This window comes from Peromyscus leucopus, chromosome 1 (genome assembly GCF_004664715.2).
Source record: "Peromyscus leucopus breed LL Stock chromosome 1, UCI_PerLeu_2.1, whole genome shotgun sequence".
In the NCBI taxonomy this organism is placed as follows: domain Eukaryota; kingdom Metazoa; phylum Chordata; class Mammalia; order Rodentia; family Cricetidae; genus Peromyscus; species Peromyscus leucopus.
This window is the reverse complement of record NC_051063.1, coordinates 52,139,336-52,152,263: the sequence shown is the minus strand read 5'-3', so window position 1 is coordinate 52,152,263 and position 12,928 is coordinate 52,139,336. Positions and strand designations below refer to the sequence as shown.

Here is a 12,928-nt window from a genome sequence, read left to right as displayed (position 1 = left end):
AGTGCTCTTAACCTCTCAGCCATCTCTCCAGCCCAGTTTTAAATAAATCTTAATAATTGTATGTGTTGAACAGATAAAGCAGAGAGACTTGACACAGACAAACACGAGACACCGTGTTGCATGATGGAAAGGTCCCCTCTTCAGGAGCACTCCAGTTTTGACAAGTGTCACAAGAACTTTCCTTCCATCCCACCACTGGAATGTTAAAATTGAGGGCCCAGAGCCCCTCATCTTACGGAGAGAGGTGAGAGGAGACAGCAGAGTGGAAGTTGACTGCAGTCACACTTGGCGTGGGTTTTGGTTGTTCTTTGTTTATTGTTTGTTATCTCAAGGACAAGTCTAAGGCCTCGGCTCCCAGGCTGTAACAGCTCCTGGCCTCACAGCAGCTCATAACAACTGCTGCAGGACAGGAGGTCCAACTGGTAAAATCCTGCCTCGTTCCTCTCTTCCCTTGTTCTTCAAATCTCCTGAGAAGTCAATGCTGATGCCATGCCCATGTCACAGATGAGAAGACTGAGGTTCCAAAAGGTCAAGGACTTGTGATAAAACTCACTCTGATGATGATGGCAGTCCTTTTGACCCCTGATGCTTAATTCTCCACTGCAGCTAAGGCCCCCGGGGCTCTGCCTACTGCCTGCTGCAGGTTTTCTGGGCACGAGCCTGACAGATCCAGTGATGTTGTCTCAGGTAAGGACTTAAGTAAGACCTTGAGTTCATATGAAAGTCATGAGAGGCAGAGTCAATCAGTGGCAAACGGCACACCCTCTGGTGTCCCGTAAACCCAGGCTCCATTTCCTAATCCGGTGATCTGGGCAAGCTGTTTAACATCTTCTCCTCTGTTTCTTCCTCTATAAAGCAGGAATAGCTGGAGAATCTACCTCTCTTTTTGATGTGGTGAACGAGCGCCGAGGCAATTCATGCAAAGTCTGTAGTGAGTGCCGAACACATGACGGGCTCTCACTGGGTGCTGAAGATGGGCCTGGGGAATCTAGGTGATGGTTGGCCCTCTAGCTTTGAACTGCTGCTCTGCTGCACACTTGCCTCATGAAAGGAGATGTATTTAAAAGAAGGGATGGATCTGTCAGGAGACTGGAGGACCAGCAGGGTTAGAGGGTGCTAAACCCACAGCCAGGGCAGGCAGACAAGCACAAAGTCCCCAAGGAAGAAAACAGGCCAAGTGTCCTGGGAGTGGGTGGTCAGAGAAGAAGTCAGAGCTCCTGTAGGAAAGCCTTCTGTGGTCAAGGGTGGGATGGGTCAGTGTGCTAAGTCGAAATCCAGGAGATGCCGGGAAGTCTGTGGAGGGTACTCAGGGTTCATTACAAGTAAGCCAGATTGGGTCCAAGGCTGAGATGTTTCTCAGACCCAGCTTTTCCTGAATCTGGACTTCCTTGTTTAGACAGGCTCCACAGAAGCAGGTGGAGAGTGAAGACATTCCGAAGCCTGAGTCCCTGAAGCAGCCTCGTCTCCGTAGCTGCTGACAGGAAGTCACCACAGATGCAGGATGCTACCCTTTGAGACATCAGCTCATGGCACAGTTCAGGCTGCTTCCTGGCACCTAATTCCACAGGAGCCTATGGCCAAAGATGAAGGAAGGGTGCAGCACCCCCTTTTTTTTACCAGTGAGGAGCACTGGCTAACTGGGGTTATCTGGAAGCCCCCTTGACTCTCCACCTCCACTCACAGCCCATGATTACCAATTTCCCTGCCCAGCTTTCTTAATCTGGCTGCCACCTTTTCCCTAGACCATAGCCACAGCCTGGTCACTAGTATCTGATCCCTAAGCCCATCCCCCACGTAGCCACTGAATAATCTTTCTAAACTCTGTGTCATGAGCCTTCCATTAGCTTCCCATTGCCCCAGCATCACGCTCTTAGCTATGGTTTATCTTGCCGATGTTTTCCTGTGTCTGACCGTTCAGTACTTCTTTCTCCTCGTTTACACTCCAGCTGCATAGAACTGCTTACAGTCTCTCAAGTACCCCCTCAGAACCCCTGAACTTTGTGTGTATACATGTGGTGTATAGCTGTGTGGTATACCTTCAGCGCTCCCTGGTGATTGGAATCACCTGGGCTATTTATCGAAAATGCAAATTCCTGGGGCTGGGAAAAGGGCTCAGCCAGTTAAAGTTTTTGCTTTACAAGTGTAAGGACCTGATTTCAGATCCCCAGCTGGCAGATCAAAAGCAGGACGAGGTAGGGCAGAAGGAGGAGACATTCCTGGAAATGTGTTGGCCACCAGCTTAGGCTACTGTGTGAAGTTATACCAAAGGAGAGACAAAAAGAGGTAGGAGAGGTATTGGGGTAGAATGTGCCTGAGGACCGACACCAGAGGTTGTCTTAGGAAGGAAGGAAGGAAGGAAGGAAGGAAGGAAGGAAGGAAGGAAGGAAGGAAGGAAGGAAGGAAGGAAGGAAGGAAGGAAGGAAGGAAGAGGTATCAGAGCTCGGTGTATCGGCTAGGTGAGGTGGGGGAGATGCTCCTCCAATCTTGAGCAGACCAAGGGGGTGCAGTGCAGAGAGATGCTAGGTTTGGGGGCCGTCTCCAGACGGAGCTGAGGTGGACAGGTGCAGTGGCTCTGCCCGCTCACTCTGCCTGTCCCCAGAGCCTGGAACCCCAAGCTTTGTTGTGTGAGCTGCAGTTCTAGAGCAACACGCCATCCCAGCACTTGGTGGGGACACCAGTGTGTTTCGGTGGGGGAGAAAGGGCAGCAGAGGTCAAGAGTTCATTGTCTAGACAACTCACAGACACTAGACACATTATAAGCGTTTCCTTGCACATGTCTGCTCTTGGTCCTCACTACTGCTCTGGGAAGGGCGTTCTCCATATTTGTTGCACGGCCTCTGGACATTCTGAGATTTCCCTCGAAGACGTCTGAGAGCAATCACCCATTGCACTCACATTTGTATCCTTATACCCAAGCACCATCAGTTACACTACTAAGTCCTCATGTCCCACACAGTTGCACCAGCACATCTGCTTGGTCACTCTCACTTTTCAAAGAACCACATCTTCATACTTTCACTGGTACACGTGTTCAGCTTAGCTCCCTCATGGGCATATAATCTACACACAGTCCTCGACAAACACACCCAACTCCTAACGTGTGCCCACTGCATCTACATTCACCCTCATGAGCTCTTGGTGGTTCCCCCTACTTCCTAGAGGCCACTTCCCCTGCCACACCTCCCTGACAGCGTGTGTGTGTGTGTGTGTGTGTGTGTGTGTGTGTGTGTGTGTGTGTGCGCGCAAGCGTGCATTAAGGCACAGGTCAATACCAGGTATTTTCTTTATTTTTTGAGACAGAGTTTGTCACTGAGCCCAGAGTTCATCCATTCGGCCAGGACAGCTGGACAGTAAGCACCAGGCAGGCATCCTTCTGTCCTGACCCCCTTAGAAACACCTGCTTCCACAGACGGCTTCCCACACGGGTGCTGTGGATCCACCCTCAGGCTCCCAGGCTCCATGTCTGCACAGCAAGTACTCCGTGTAAGCAAGCCATCTCCCCAGTCCCAGTTATCCTTCCAGATGTTCCCAGGTGTGTCCTATCAGACAGACAGACAGACCAATGGCCATTCAGGCTGAGTAATCCTTTCCAGGATAGAGAGGAAAGCCTAGGGTGGGGCAAACACAAGTGTTGGGTGGGAATTCAGAGAGCAGTAGTGGGGGGGGGTCTCCCACCTGGGATACGGCACAGTTAGGGGGTGCTGAGCATGAACCCCTGATGCCTGCTGCAATTTCCAGTGGAGTTAGAGTCTCTTCCTCATTCCTGGATGTCTGGTATAACCTATCTTCAGAAACCCTAGGTAGGCCCTGCGTGGTGGCCCACAGCTTTAATCCTAGTACTCAGGCAGAGGCAAGCGGATCTCTGTGAGTTCAATGCCCAGCCTAGCATACCTCGTGAGTTTGCCAGGGTTACCTAGTGAGACCCTGTCTCAAAAAAAATAAATAAATAAATAAAAAATAAAAAAAGAACAGAAAAGAAAGAAAGGAAGGAAGGACAAAAAAGGAAAGGAAGGAGGAAAAGATACTCTAGCTAGAAGGCAGACCCTCATCAAAGACCAATTCTCCTCTGTGTCTCATCACCAGCAGCCCCAGTGGCTCCGTGCCCTGCTTCCCATAGTTACCCAGCAGTTTCCTTGTATATTCCCAGACAGTTTGGGAGGAATCGGGAGGTCATCTTCCATTCATTGGCCTACCAGTGGGAAACAGGGACAGTGCTCGAGGACCAGAGTCCACTCCACAAGCGACAGACCAGCAATGGTGACAGGACCACTCTTCCCATAATGAGGACTTCCTCAACCTCAGACCTGGGGGTGCACTCAACCGTGGATGTTCACTAGCCGAAGGATGGAACAGAGCAAGGAATGAGGGATGTTGGGGGAATAAGAGGATGTCGGGAAGGGAGTCCACATTCAAGTGTGTTCATAGCGCCCACGAGCACCCAAGGTCTTAGCTCCAGATTAGGCTCTGTACCAGGGCCCCCTGGAGCTCTGCAGAGGGGTGGGAGCAGAGCGGGAAGGGGCGATTCCCACTCTTCTTTCCTTCCGCAGACACAGACCAAGGGCTGAGAAGGAAGGGGTAAATGGTCTCTATGGGCTGACCTGGGTTCAGGAGTCAAACTTTTTGTTCTACAGAAGTGAGGCCAGACCCAGCTAGCAGCTCGATAGGGAAGCTTTTCCCAAATCACCACACTCCCAAACTTCCGTTAGATGAGACCGCGGGGACACTGGAAATGGTGAAGGAATCTCTGACACTGAGACAGTATCCCCTCTGTGGCCTAGCCAAGGAGACCAATTACCCACGAGCCTCTAATCCCCAGGGCCCCATCACTAGGCACAGCTCTCATCACCTCCAAGCCCAAGCGGATCCCCTTTATCACGCCCCCTGGCACCAGCCTGTCTGAGCCTCCCCCACCTCTGACGCCCAGGACGTTTGTTTTGGTATCTGTGGTGGCTGTGGTCGGAGCATAATTGGGGTTGAAATACACACCCGGACCCCCTCAAGGATAAACAAGTTGGGTTGGGGCAGCCTTGAAACAAATGTGAAGAAAGACACGAAGACAGTGGGACTGGACAGCCAGACAAGCTGGTATGGAAAGGCCAGAGGCTGGCAGAGAGGAAGGTACCCGGATGCAAGGCCAAGGAGGTCAGCCAGGCGCCCAGGCCCAGGGAAGCCAATCCGAGAGCCTCTAGTCACAGTCGCAGTCCGCAAGCTTCGGCCTTTAGGAAGGCTTTTGCCTGGTTCTGAGGGTCTTTGTGCTGTGGTTTTCAGACTCACTTTCCCTGCACCCCCAAACCTGTAGCCTCAAGTTGAATGGTTTTGAAGCAAGCATAGAAACCATACCTGGAGAAATGTTGGTCTTCACTGAAGGTGTGACTTAATTTGTTGCTGGCCTCAGGGCGCCTGACAGCAGGAAAAAGCATCCTGACTGGACAGAGTTCATCAAGACCCAAAAGCGCTGTGAGGAGTCAAGGGTCCGCTTCATGACTCAGTTAATATACTCAGAGAGCTTGGGAAGCGCTTAGGGAAAGGGCACCCAGGCAAGGATGACCAACAGGATGTAAAGTTCAGAGGTTACCGGAGCCTTTGAGGCTGTAGGCCTCCTGACTTCTTCAGAGTCCCCTGCGTATTCCAGGTTCCAAGTATTTAATGACCAGAGTCTTGCGCCTTGGTGGGGGAGGCAAGCTTCTTCTGGGCAGTCATGCAATGCTCTATACACCATCAAAATGTAGTGCTAGTCCCAGCCTCAGTGGCTGGGAGAAGATCATCCCTTCCAAGTGTATCTGGAAGATGAAGGGCTGGAGAAATGTTGGGTTTTGGGCCCTCTGGCAATCTCAAACTGACACAACCAGCCTCCTGAATCCAAGGACCTTTTCGGGTCTTTGGGAAGCTCACTGCTCTCCAGTCAGGGAAGGGATGAAGGGCTGGGCCTTTGGGGGGCAAAGATCCAGAATCTGGCTGGATAGTCTCGGGTTCTGCCACTTTGTATGAGACAACATCCGGGAGCTCCAGATGCTATGGGCTTTACTGTCCCCGCTGACCACCACACTCACAATTCACATGGTGGCTGCCCCCAGGGGTCTCCAGACCAAGAGAAGAGAACTAGGAAGTAACGGAGCTGAGCCTGAGACAAGCTGTCTGCAAGGGCTAGTGACTCCTTGGTCCCACTATCTACAAAGACTCTCTGGGCCCAATTCTTCTGGGATGATGACATTGTGCCTGTTTTGATATGCAAGACATGTTTTGTCCTCTGGTCTCACTGAAGCTAAGAGCAGTCACTTCAGTAAGACCCCCCATCTCCACCAACTTCCTGTCTTCCTAATCCCCCAGTGACCCCTCCAGACGCAGTTCCTTGCCCAGCTTGCCCAGGTCTTGTGCCACTGTCTTGGGTTTTAGGACTGCCATCTGGTGGACATTGCCGTAACTACTGCCACCATCTTCTGAGGCCCTTGTGACCTTCTCCAAGGCTAACTTAGCTTAACTTAGTTAATACCCTAGGGCAGGACAGGGCAGGGGCACTGGGCAGGGGACACATGTGTGCAGGCTTCCAAACCACAGTAGCTTGCTCTCGCATCCTGTTGCCAGGATACAGAACTTTCACAGGCTAGGTTTGATTGGCCGGTGGAGGGCAGGAACCTGCAGAAAAAGGCTCCCCTTGCTCTATTTGCCAGAGCCTTGGAAAACCCAGAGGCCAGCCAGAAGTACCCCTTCCATTCTGTCCTCACTCCTCGCCCACAAGTGGGGAGTCTCTAGAAGCATAGGCCTCGTTTCCTGGAGCTGAGAACTCCTGTAGATACCCTGGGGGGACGGAAATGCTTGAATATGGACACACACACACACACACACACACACACACACACACACCATCCCCAATCCGTCTTGCTCCGTTTCTTTCCTCAGCCAATGAACTTCCACAGATGGGTGGACCCGGAAGCCTCAGGATCGGAGGACAGAAGTCATCATTACAGGGTTCCTCCAAGCAGCCCAGCAACGGTGAATAATTTATGTACAAGGTGAAGACAATAAATCAGCAGCAATGATTAACATGAGCTGTTTTATGCGTGAGAAAGATATATGGCAGGATGCTGCCAGGTTGCTGGTGATTAATGCCGGCGTTTGCATTAGCTTCTGGGCCTTTATATTCAATTATGGACTTGGAGTGTGTGTGGGGTCCTTGGGGCGGCATCTGCAAGGCTCGACGCACAAGGAGGGAATGTTAGATGCCTAAGATCAGAGGTGTGCAGCCTGGTCCTGAGGAGGTACCTCTACCACGAGAAGTTAAATCGCCGAGGTGGAGTGGTGACTAGTTTTGTAATAGGGGTCACTTTGTCCCTGAGATCAATTCAAATGTTAGTCAAGGGTGTGCCCAGGGAAGGGGACACAGAGACTCGAAGTCATTCTTAGGAAGCTGACTCTTCACAGTTAAAGGCTGGGGTTTCTGGGCTGCCTCCCTCCTCTGCCTCCATGCTGTCTCCACAGCCTGGAAGTGAACAGTACCAGGCAGCCAGCTCGGAGGCCCAGCGCTAATCTAACGCTGGGACACTCCCTGTTTGGCATCAGAGCCAGGGCCTCAAGTCCTGTATCCACACCCCAGGGAAGGATGGCGGCTTGGGCAGACTAGGGAAGGAGGTTCCCAATGTTCTCCTCCCAGCTGACCCAGGAAGTCCTGGGAGGCCCCCTCCCCAAATTCCCACACTTGGGCCTCTGGGTCTTCAGCCAGCTCCAGCTGGCCCCCATCAGTGCCTGGGTTCCAAAGATGAATAGTGGCTTTGGGGTTAAGTGATTTCTCCCTGCCCTCCTAGTCCTGGCTCCCATCAGCCTCTCCTTCCTCCTCCCCCTGCTCCTCTTTGGTGACCTCTGGGCAGTATGACCTTGTCTCCCCTCAAAGCCCCAGGGTTTCATGAGGCCCAGAGTGGATGTGGGAATGCTTCTGGGAGCTGGGCTGACAGTTGGGCTCAGGGGCCCTCGGGACCAGGTTAGACTGCAGAATACGGGGGACACACGACTCCTTTCTCAAAGCCAGCCCTAGGGAGTGTTCTGAGCCACTGTGCTGGAAAGCTTGGGGTCGGGGGGAGTTAGGATTCCAGGGCTGGAGCGGAAAAGGTGCTGGAAAAAAGGAGGGGGGGGATATCATTGGCCTGGGTGGGACCTGCAGGGACAGGAGAAGCGGCTGGCAGAAGCAGTTGATGGGGTTGGAAAAGCTGGCCAGTTTTCCCCTGGGTGACCTCCCATGCCTGTCTTTGTGTACCCCCAAAATCGGAGAAGCCAGTTCTAAGTCCCCCTAGAGTACTTGCCTGGGTGAATGTGACTGTGCTTGGATCTCTGACCAGTGTGTGGACCCAGCCTCCTGCACAACACTGCTCAGCCTCTAATCCTAGGCTTGGTTGGCTCATCCCGGGACTCTTTGGGCTCCATTAATGAGCCCTGGCCACCCCAGGACAAGTCCCAAATTAACCCCGCTGCTGACCCTGACATGGACACCTGTAATTAGGCCATGAGCCAGCCGCATGGAAGCCCCGGGGGGCTCAGTGGGGGGTGGGTGAGGCTAGCCTGCAACAGAGGCCTAATGCCCAGGAATGCTCTAAAAGCTGTGCCTGGCTCCAGGGCAGCCACTCTGCTCACCTTTAATTCCTCACAAAGCCTTCAGACCGGCTACAGGGGGATTACCTCAGGGGCTCTGGAAGTGTGTAGAGCTGGTCTACTGGGCAGGCCCACCTAGGGTGAGGAGGCCTTAGGCAGCAGAAAGCTGCGTCCCTTTGCACAGATCCTAACAGTTGAGCTGCAGGGTCCTCAGACTCTCAGAGCCTGCACCTTGAAAGGCGGCGGCAGCGCCAAAGCCAGGCTAGAGGTACACCCGCTCCCTAGCTGAGAACCGGCTCCGCTCCCCTCCCCTCCCCCAACTTGTTTTGTTTGCTTTGCTCAGCTTGTCCCGGTAGCTCCATCCGCATTAACCCTTGACCCCGACTGTAACTCTCCCTCCGCTCTGACAACTTTGTTTACCCGGTGGCGTTCTGTGATGCACCCCCCACTCACACACACCCCACGCTCCCTCCCTGATCCCACCGCCAAGTTTTGCTCTCGCTGGTGTGCTTTTCTTGAGACTCCAGCATCCCTGGAGCTGTGGAGAAACCAGTTCTTTAGAGGCAGAGAGCAAAGTGGCTCGTGATCTCCGCCTCTCAAACCAGAGATTGAGACCAAGGCCTCACACATGCTAAGCATATGCCCTACCATTGAGCCACACACCTAACTCCAGTTACAATCACTTTTCCTTCCTTCCTTCCTTCCTTCCTTCCTTCCTTCCTTCCTTCCTTCCTTCCTTCCTTCCTTCCTCCTCCCTCCTCCCTCCCTCCCTCCTCCCTCCCTCCCTCCCTCCTCCTTCTCCTTTCCTTCCTTCTTTGTTTTGTTTTTCGAGACAGGGTTTCTCTGTAGACCAGGATGGCCTTGAACTCAGAGATCCACCGGCCTCTGCCTCCTGAGTGCTGGGATTAAAGGGGTGCGCCACCATGCCTGGCTCACAATCATCTTGAACATGCACCCTGTCTATATATCAAAGGATTTCAATGAACTTCTTTTTTGACCTGAAAACTGCACTTTTAGAAATGTGTGTCTGTATTTATTGCAGCACTGTACTGCTGAGGACTGGAAACAACCTAAGAATCCAGCTATGGGATAGAGCTGACAAAACAGCCTAGGATAGAACACTACGCAGCCGTTCAAGAGAACAGCACACGTGTCTCCACAAAGAATCGGGGCCAGCCTGGTTTACAGAGTGAGCTCTGCGACAAAAACAAAAACATCTTTTAAAAAGAGTGATCTTCTAACTAGGAAGACAGAAGCTAGAGCAGTGGTTAGGGGTGAAGAGCCCTCACTGCTCTTCAAAGGGCCCAAGTTCAGCTCCTGGCACCAACATCAGCAGACTTTACCTGCATCTGCAGCTCCAGGAAATATAGTGCCCCCTTCTGGTTATTTCAGGCTCCTGCATGAACGTGGTGTGCATAAACTCATGCAGTCACACACATACCCACAAAAGCAACTAAATTAATAAATCTTTTTTTGAAAGACATGAAAACAGCAAAATGTAGATTTTTAAAAATATACAGAACAGAGGTCAGGGTGCCACTGCTTGGGGTGGAAGAAACTATGCAAATATGTTCTCAAATCAAATTTGATTTGTGTTGTTAATTGTTAAGATTTTTTTAAAAATTATGTATATGGGTGTTTTGTCTGCATATATGTCTATGCACCGCTTATATGCAGTGCCCATAGAGGTCAGAGGTCAGAGACAGGTGTCTGATCCTCTGGAACTGGAGTTAGAGATGGTTGTGAGCTACCATGTGGGTGACGGGAATTGAACCCTTGGTCATCTGGGAAAACATCCAGTCCTCTTAACCGCTGTACCATCCCTCCAGCCTGCCTTTTTTTTTTTTTTTTTTTTTTTTTTTTGAGTTTCACAAATCCTAAACTGACCTCAAACTCACTACACTCACTATGTAGCCAAGGATAAACTTGAACTTCCAGTCTTCATGACTCCTCTTCCTGAATACAGGTGTGTAGATGTGACCGCCAAGCCCGGCTTATGCAGTGCTGGGGAATGGAACCCAGGGCTTCATGAATGTTAGCCAAGCACTCTGCCAGCTGAGCTACATCCCCAGTCCTTAAAACTATCTTTGAAAAGATAAATCCTATCATACCCTGCAGTGGTGGCCTGTGGGAAGAGGAACTGAGCGCACGGAATGCAAATACAATTCTACAGTTAGCTATACGCCTTGTACTTTATGAGGTCTGCCTTCTAAAACGATGCATTATGTACACAGAAATAAACAAACTGTATATTCCCTTCAACTCAACTGTTCAGTTTTCTAGCTCACGGAAATACACAAATACACAAAGATAGTACAAGAATGACCTAATGTCCAAATGCGGACATTCTGGAATCAACCTGTGTGCTTATCACTAGGTAACTGTTTAAATAAAAGACAGTACATTCCTCCTGTAGAGCAGGAAGCATCTAGAAGCCCAGTGTGGAGTGAGCCTGTAACATAGCAGGAGGGTCTTGAGTTCAAGGCCGGATTGGGCTACATATCAAGACCTTGTCTCAAACAAAACAAACAGAATACTGAGTGGCTGAAGACTAGAGAGGGCCTGCAACGTCTCGCTTGCAAAGACTACAAGGACAAATGTAAGTGAAAAGAGCAAGTTACAAATCACTGAAAAAGTGCCATCCCATATGAGGAAGGAAGGAAGGAAGGAAGAGAAGAAAACACATTTTCCATGTGCGAATGTATAAATGTATCTCTAAAATTCTAGAAACATAACCACCACCAATTCCATGGCGGGGACCGACAGGCTGAAGAGTCTCTGAGCTTCTGCAAGGCGAGAAGAGGGCGTCCAGCATTCCCTGGGTGATCACGAAGAAAACGAGTAAAAACCATAGACCAAAGAAGAGGTCTACAGTTATTCACCTGGTTTCTCCCACCACAGGGCCTCTGGCATCTTTGCAAGCATAGCATCACAGAATGGGAAACTGAGGCAGCTCACGTTACAAACACAGACCAGAGCCATGCTCTTTCTGCCCTCTGTGCTCAGAGATCTTCTTTCTTCCCTGTCCTGAGTCTCTCTGCAGAGGTGTCTGGGCAGGAGTTAATAGCTTCCCTCTGGGCTTCGTGCAGGCAGCACATAGTGTCCATGTCACCCACTCCAGATCCCAGAAGGTGTGCAGGGGACCCCAGCCAGGGGTGGCTCTGGAAGCCAGATTCCCCGTCACCTGCTCTTCTTCTAGCACCTTTCTGCCAGCGAGAGCCCGGTGCCCATTCCCCGCCAACACCCCCTCCTCATCACAGAGCACCCCCTTAATTATACTTAATGGCAAAGACCATAAGAGCTTTATTAACTTTATTATGGACCCAATTAGCAGCTAATGCCCCATGACTACTGTCCCCCTCCCTCAATAATCCCATTAAACATAATGAAACAGCCTTTCCCACTTCCCTGCTGGGCACAAGCTGGGGGGACAGGGAAATCCATCTTCCTGGGCCTGATTCTGCCCCTCAGGCCCATTGGACACCAGCTCAGGCCCTGCAGCTTCCCAGGGACCAGAGCTGGGCATGCCGAAGACAAAGATTAATCAGCAAGTATTCTGGTGCCAGCCACTGCCTACACACACACACACACACACACACACACACACTCATACACCCATACACACATAGCCTGGCTCATATCCAAATAGTTTCTCTCTCAAAACAGAGATGTGGAACACACTCATTCCCCAAGCATACCCACGTCCAGCACACGGATGTTCTTCTTGTCCAAGAGCATTTCAGAGCAGAGAATGTTCAAGTTGAAGGTCCCTGCCTGGACTTGTCCCAAAGTGCAGGATGGGAGAGTTGGAAAGAGAGAAAAACCAACGGAGAGTGTCTCCCACACCCTCCCAACACCCCAGGTTTTGCCTGATCTTGCTGATCAATTCCAACACTAATTCAGCACCTAGGCCCTACACCGGGCCCTGCATACAGCCATTACCACAACCTAAGGGAGGAGGTGTCCTCCCAATGTGCAAATGAAGAGAGTGAGTCACACAGAGATGGCCAGTATTGTGTATGTGTGTGGTATATGTTCATTCGGGTGTGAGTCCATGTGCACATAGGTGAGAGTCCACACATGCACACAAGCGTGTGGAGGTCAGAGGTCAGCATTTGGTATCTTCCACAATTGTGCTGCACCTTATTTTCTGAGACAGAGGGCTCTTTTTTGTTTTGTTTTTAACGGGCCTGTGTGTATGTATGTGTATTCACATGTGTGTGATTGCATGTGGCGGGTTGATGTTCAATGTCTTCCTTAACTGCTCTCTTCACTTTTTTTTTTAAAAAAGCAAGGCAGAGTCCCCTGATGAACCCACAGTTCACCAGTTTGACTAGTTAGCAGCCAACTT

General features: G+C 51.1%; 1 long non-coding RNA gene across 1 annotated transcript; it reads left to right on the top strand.

Annotated features, from left to right (window-relative positions):
• Window positions 1-2,377: 2,377 nt before the first annotated feature.
• Window positions 2,378-12,262, top strand: LOC119088259. The gene is made up of 3 exons (XR_005091888.1): window positions 2,378-7,010; window positions 9,620-9,766; window positions 11,305-12,262. It is a non-coding gene; the product is annotated as an uncharacterized LOC119088259 (long non-coding RNA).
• Window positions 12,263-12,928: the final 666 nt, after the last annotated feature.